The sequence below is a fragment of the Carcharhinus amblyrhynchos genome, chromosome 4 (genome assembly GCF_965287045.1).
Source record: "Carcharhinus amblyrhynchos chromosome 4, sCarAmb.v2.hapA, whole genome shotgun sequence".
NCBI classification, from domain to species: domain Eukaryota; kingdom Metazoa; phylum Chordata; class Chondrichthyes; order Carcharhiniformes; family Carcharhinidae; genus Carcharhinus; species Carcharhinus amblyrhynchos.
Genome location: NC_137327.1, coordinates 136,534,693 through 136,541,855, shown reverse-complemented (window position 1 = coordinate 136,541,855; position 7,163 = coordinate 136,534,693). Strand labels below are relative to the sequence as shown.

General features: G+C 42.9%; 1 pseudogene; it reads left to right on the top strand.

Annotated features, from left to right (window-relative positions):
- The first annotated feature begins 5,446 nt into the window (after positions 1-5,446).
- Positions 5,447-5,620, top strand: LOC145342788 (U2 spliceosomal RNA; annotated as a pseudogene).
- Positions 5,621-7,163: the final 1,543 nt, after the last annotated feature.

Genomic DNA, 7,163 nt, shown 5'->3' with positions numbered 1-7,163 from the left:
AGAGGATTTCATGGAGAGTTTAAGGGAGCTGGTTTTCTCGACCAATATGTCGAGGAACCAACTAGCAGGCAGGTCATCCTAGACTGAGTATTGTGTAATGAGAGAGGATTAATTAGCAACTTTGCAGTGCGAGATCCTTTTGGGAAGAGTGACCATAATTTGGTAGAATTCTTCATTAAAATGGTGAGGAACAGAGTTAAGTCTGAGACTAGGGTTCTGAACTTGAGGAAAGCTATCTTTGATGGTATGAGATGTGCATCGGCTAGGAAAAGCTGGCAAAGTATACTTGAGAGGTTGACAGTGAATAGGCAATGGCAGACATTTAAAAACATATGGATGAACTTCAACAACTGCACGTTCTTGTCTGGCGTAAGAGTAAAACAGGGAAGGTGGCTCATCCATGGCTAACAAGGGAAAGACAGAGAGGAGGCATATAAATTAGTCCAAAAAAGCAGCAAATTTGAGAACTGGGAGAAATTTAAATTCCAGCAGAGGAGGACAAAGGGTTTAATTCAGAAAGGGAAAATAGAGTACAAGAGTTGGCTTGTACTCTGCAAAACTGACTGCAAAGCTGCTATACATCTGTGAAGAGAAAAAGACTGGTGAAGACAAATGGAGGTCCCTTGCAATTAGAATCAGGTGAATTCATAATGGGCAAAGAGATGGCACACCAGCTGAACAAGTACTTTGGATCTGTCTTCACTAAAGAGGATACAAATAACCTTTCAGAAATACTAGGGGACAGAGGGTCTAGCTTGAAGAGGAATTGAAGGAAATCCTCAACAGTCAGGAAACTGTATTGCGGAAATTGCTGGGATTAAAACCCAATGAGTCTGCAGGGCCTGATGCTCTGCATCCCAGAGTACTCAAAGAAGTGGCCCTAGAAATAGTGGTGATCATTTTCCAACTGCCTATAGACTTTGGAAGAGTTCCAGTGTATGGAGGTTGGCTAATGTAACCCCATTTTTTAAAAAAGGAGGGAGTGAGAAAACCAGGAATTATAGACCGGTTAGTCTGAAATCAATGATGAGAAAATACTGGAGTTGATTATTAAGGATGCAATAATAACATTTGGAAAGCAGTGACAGGATCAGTCCACATCAGCACGGATTCACTAAAGGGAAATAATGCTTGATAAATCTTCTGGAATTTTCTGAGGTTGTGACCAGTAGAGTGGACGAGGGTGAACCAGTAGATGTTGTGTATCTGGACTTTCAAAAGGCTTTTGACAAGGTCCCACATAAGAGATTAGTGAGCAAAATTAAAGCCCATGGTATTGAGGGTAATGTGTTGATGTGGGCAGAGAACTGGTTGGCAGACAGGAAGCAGAAGGTGAGAATAAACAGGCCTTTTACAGAGTGGCAGGCAGTGACTAGTGGGATACTGCAGGGTTCAGTGCTGGGACCCCAGCTATTCACTATATACATTAATGATTTGGACGAAGGATTTGAATGCAGTATCTCCAAATTTGCAGACTAAGCTGGGTGGCAGTGTGTGCGGTGAGGAGAATGCCAAGAGGCTGCAGGGTGTCTTGGACAGGCAGGCTGAGTAGGCAAGTATTTGGTAAATGCAATATGATGTGGATAGATATGAGGTTATCCACTTTGGTGGCAAAAACAGCGAGGAAGATTATTACCTGAATGGTGGCAGTTTAGGAAAAGGGGAAGTGTAACGTGACCTGGGTGTCACGGTGGAACAGTCGCTGAAGGGTAGCATACAGGTACAGCAGGTGATGAGGAAAGTTAATGGCATTCTGGCCTTCATAGCAAGAGGGTTTAAATATAGGAGTAAGGATGTCTTGCTGCAGTTATAAAGGGCTTTGGTGAGGCCACACCTTGAGTATTGCGTGCAGTTTTGGCCTCCCAGTCTGAGGAAGTTCATTTTTGCTATTGAAGGAGTCCAGCAAAGGTTCACCAGACTGATTCCCGGAATGGCAGGACTGACGTATGAAGAGATATGGGATCCACTGGGCTTATACTGACTGGAATTTAGAAGAATGAGAGGGGATCTCATAGAAGCATATAAAATCCAGATGGGACTGGACAGGCTAGATGTGGGAAAAATGTTCCTAATGTTGAGGAAGGCCAGAACTGGGGGTCACAGGCTAGGAATAAGGGATAAGCCATTCAGGACTGAGATGAGGTTGATTTCTTTATTCAGAGAGTTGTGAACCTGTGGAATTCTCTACCACAGAAAGCTGTTGGGGCAGGTTCATTAGATATGTTCAATAGGGAGCTGGGCATGGTCCCCATGGCTGATGGGATTCTCAATGGCGGATCAGTTGGAAGAAACTCGTATGGTATCCATGGCTCTGATAACAGATGAAAGCTGCAGCAGTAGCAAGATCCCCAGTCATCGAGTTTCCCTTGCTCCTGGAACTGAGTGCACCCTGTGTCAACAACTGTGTTTGTGCTAATGTGCAATGGCATGCCCATGTTAAAAGATGTCCCGCACACAGTGTCTATTTAAAGGAAACCAATACACTCCCCACAGAGAGGAGCCCTGCAGCGATTGGCGAGAGGTGATGGGTACAGGACTGAGGCACCTGGAAGTATGATTAAAACCTTCGAATTCAAGACTGGAGTCAAGCAGGGATGTGCCATTGCCCCCTATCTTCATTGCTACCATCCTTCACCTTGTCAAGAACCATGGTCTACAGGATGGATGGGAAACTTTTCAACCTCAACTGGTTGAAATCCTCAAAGAAATTGACACTGACATCACTCGTGGAACTTCGGTATGTAGATGGTGACATCTCTGCTCTCTCAGAAGATATGCTTGACACCTTCAGAGAAGCATACTAAAAAATTGGTCTCAGACTCAACGTCAAGGAAACTCAAATCCTTCACCAACCCTCCTCAGGGCAACTTCTGGTTTTTCCCTCCATCAAAATCAATAGGGAAATCCTCCCGAACATGGTGATGAATCTTTACCCAAGAGGGCTTTGGAAGATCATCATTGAGCATGTTCAAGGCAGTAATCAATAGATTTCTGGATACTGGTGACATCAAGGGATATTGGAATGTCTAAGAGCTGGTTTTTTGGAGCAGCTTGTGACAGAGCCTACTAGGGAAGAGGAAATTCTGGATTTGGTGATATGTAATGAGGCAGACTTGATTAGGGAACTGAAGGTGAAGGAACCCTTCGAGAGCAGTGACCACAATATGATAGCATTTACCTTGCAGTTTGAGAGGGAGAAGCTGGAATCAGATGTAATGGTATTATAATTAAATAAAGGTAACTACAAAGACATGAGGGAGGAGTTGATTGGAAAGGGAGCTGAGCAGGGGAGAGAGTGGAACAGCAATGGCAGGAGTTTTTGAGAATTATTCGCGAGGCACAACAGAAATTCATCCCAAGGAGGAGGAAACAGGCTAAGGGGAGGACGAGGCATCCATGGCTGATGAGGGAAGTCAAGGACAACATAAAAGCAAAAGAAAAAACATATAAAGTGGCAAGGATTAGTGGGAAGCCAGAGGATTGGGAAACATTTAAAAGCGAGCAGGGGATAATTAAAAAAGCAATAAGGGGGGAGAAGATAAAATATGAGTGTAAGCTAGCTAGTAATATAAAAGAAGATAGGAAGAGTTTTTTCAATATATAAAAGGTAAGAGAGAGGCAAAAATGGACATTGGATCACTGGAAAATGAGGCTGGAGAAGTAATAATAGGAAACAAAGTAATGGCAGACAAACTGAATAGTTATTTTCCATCAGTCTTCACAGTGGAAGACACCAGTGAGATGCCAGAACTCCAGGAAAGTCAGGGGGCACCACTAAGTAGTGGCCATCACTAAGGAGAAGGTTCTGAGGAAACTGCAAGGTCTGAAGGTGGAAAGATCACCTGGACCAGATGGACCATAGGGTTCTAAAAGAGATGGCTGAGGAAATTGTGGAGGCATTGGTGGTGATCTTTCAGGAATCACTGGAGGCAGGGAGGGTCCCAGAGGACTGGAAAGTAGCTAATGTAACACCGCTGTTTAAAAAGGGAGGGAGGCAGCAGACAGGAAATTATAGGCTGGTTAGCCTGACTTCAGTCATTGGCAAGATTATAGAGTCCATTATTAAAGATGAGATTGCAGAGTACTTGGAAATGCATGATCAAGTAGGATTGAGTCAACATGGCTTTGTCAAGGAGAGGTCATTTCTGATGAATCTGTTAGAGTTCTTTGAGGAGGCAACAATGAAGTTAGACAAAGGAGAACCATGATTTATTTATGTTTCCAGAAGCCTTTGACAAGGTGCCTCATAGGAGACTGTTAAATAAGTTAAGTGCCCATGGTGTTAAGGGTAAGATCCTGGCATGGATAGAGGATTGGCTGATTGGAAGAAGGCAGAGAGTGGGAATAAAGGTATCCTTTTCAAGATGGCAGCCGGTGACTAGTGGTGTGCCTCAGGGGTCAATGCTGGAACGACAACTTTTCACAATATACATTAACAGTTTGGAAGAAGGAACTGAAGGCACTGTTGCTAAGTTTGCAGACGATGCAAAGACGTGTAGAGAGATAAGTAATATTGAAGAAGCAGGGGGTTGCTGCAGAAGGACTTGGACTGATTAGGGGAGTGGGCAAAGAAGTGGCAGGTGGAATACAATGAGAAGTGTGAGGTTATGCACTTTGAAAGGAGGAATGGAGGCATAGACTACTTTCTAAATGGGAAAATGCTTCGGAAATCAGAAACACAAAGGGACTTGGGATTCATTGTTCAAGATTCTGTTAAGGTTAAAATGTAGGTTCAGTCGGCAGTTAGGAAGACAAATGCAATGTTAATATTCATGTCGAGAGGGCTAGAATGCAAGAGCAGGGATGTTCTTCTGAAACTGTATGAGGCTCTGGTCAGATCTCATTTGGAGTATTGTGAGCAGTTTGGACCCCATATCTAAGGAACAACGTGCTGTCCTTGGAAAGGGTCCAGAGGAGGTTCACAAGAATGATCCCTGGAATGAAGAACTTGTCGTATGAGGAACGGTTGAGGATTCTGGGTCTGTACTCATTAGAGTTTAGAAGAATGAGGGGGGATCTTACTGAAACTTACAGGGTGCTGCGAGGCCTGGATAGAGTGGACATGGAGAGGATGTTTCCGATACTAGGAAAAACTAGAACCAGAGAGCACAACTTCAGGCTAAAGGGACGATCCTTTAGAACAGAGACAAGGAGGAATTTCTTCAGCCAGAGAGTGGTGAACATGTGGAACTCTTTGCTGCAGAAGACTACGGAGGCCAGATCATGAATGACTTTAAGACAGAGATAGATAGGTTCTTGATAAATAAGGGAATCAGGAGTTATGGGGAAAAGGCAGGAGAATGGGGATGAGAAAAATATCAGCCATGATTGAATGGTGGAGCAGACTCGATGGGTGGAGTGGCCTAATTCTGCTCCTATGTCTTATGTTCTTATGGTTGTATGGTAAAGACAGCAAATTTCCTTCCCTAATGGAATGTAATATGCAATTGTTATCAGCCTTTTAGCTAAGATCTTGTATAGTATCTGTTCTTATCAGTTTAATATCTGTTACATCCCTATACCATATAGTAATTGATTGTTTTGGTTGATTACTTAATGCAGATCATGTCAGGTAGAGAGGAGGTGGTAAGGGGCTGGTCAAAGGCAAAGCCAACATCCTGGGTATCTCTAAGCTAGCTATTTGGCACCTGGCTCTTCGCAGGGACACTAAGCACATCGCCTTCCTGATCTGCGAAAATGTCATCAGGGACTCAGTGATTGGACAATGTCACCAGGGACTCGGTGATCTACACTGAACGTGCCAAGAGCAAAACGGTGATGGCCATGGATGTGGTGTGGGCACTGAAGCACCATGGAACATATGGTATCAGTGGTTGAAGATAGTTTAAAGGAAAATTGTGACTTAAAAAGCATAAAGTGCAACTGTTGCATTCAAACCAGACTCAAAAGAGGTTAGTGTTGTTTTACAGTCATATTAAATTGTTACACCTTTACCATTGACTATTAAACAATGATATTTGTCCCAGTTCTAAAGTTCCTGCAAAAATAGTTATGAAGTGTCAATCCATATTTTTTTTATTAAACTGAAATTCATTCTGGAAATAGAATATTATTTAAATATCCCTGTGGACTTGTTTATGCTCCTGTGTCAGCAAAGATTTTTTTTAATTTAACCAGATAGTCTTTTTTCAAATTACCTTTGAGGATTAAGTTTCTAACTCACCACATGTAATAGACATCAGAACTGCTCACATAGGAATCATTTCCTATTAAAACTGACTTATACATGTCTGAGTAAAATATCCTGGAAATATATCAGACAGTCATTTCTAATGTTACCCTGCTGAACTTTTGATCCCAGGTGCATTAGTCATCGTAAGCATGTTGTGTGGTATAAAACTATGCAAAATGGACACAGTAGCTGTTCTGTGCGTTATTAGTTAAGCACAGCTGGAGTATCATGGAGGAATTACAATTGTTTGTGATGCCCGTGCCTGGGAGGAGGAAGATAAATCATTTACAATTCTGACTTCTGTGTGGATATATGGACATTGAGAATCAAGGTTTATGTGGCCATTGGCTTGACTCCAGGATGGTACATTGTCTCCCAGGTGCCAAGGGCTAAGATGTCACAAAGTAGCTGCAATGCATTCTCCGGGGGGACAGTGAATAACAAGGTGGTCCAAATTGGTACCAATGACATTGGTAGAAAGAGGGATGAGATCCTGAAAGCAGATTTTAGGCGAGTTAGGAAAGAAATTAAAAAGCAGGACCTCGAGAGCAGTGATCTCAGCGCCATTTGCTAGTGAGCATAAAAATAGGAGGGCTGAGTAATTGAACATGTGACAGGAGGATTGGTGTAGGAGAGAGGGCATCAGATTCCTGAGGCATTGGGATGGGCTATGGGGCTATTGGAACCTGTGCAAGATCGTTAGGTTGCTCCTTAGAGGAGCGTGACTCGAGTCCTTATAAATAAATTTGCCAGTGGTGTCAGTTGTGTGGGGGGAAGGGGGGGGACGTTCTTTAAACTAGATTGGCAGGATGAATGGTAACTGAGAGGGAGCTCAGACTGGAGGGAAGCAAAACAGATAACAGGACATAGAAAAATAGTAAACAAAATTAGAAGGCAGACAAAGCAAAGGAAAGAATGGAATAGAATTAGAGTGTGGAATAATGTACAAATGACAAAGTTAAGGGTATCT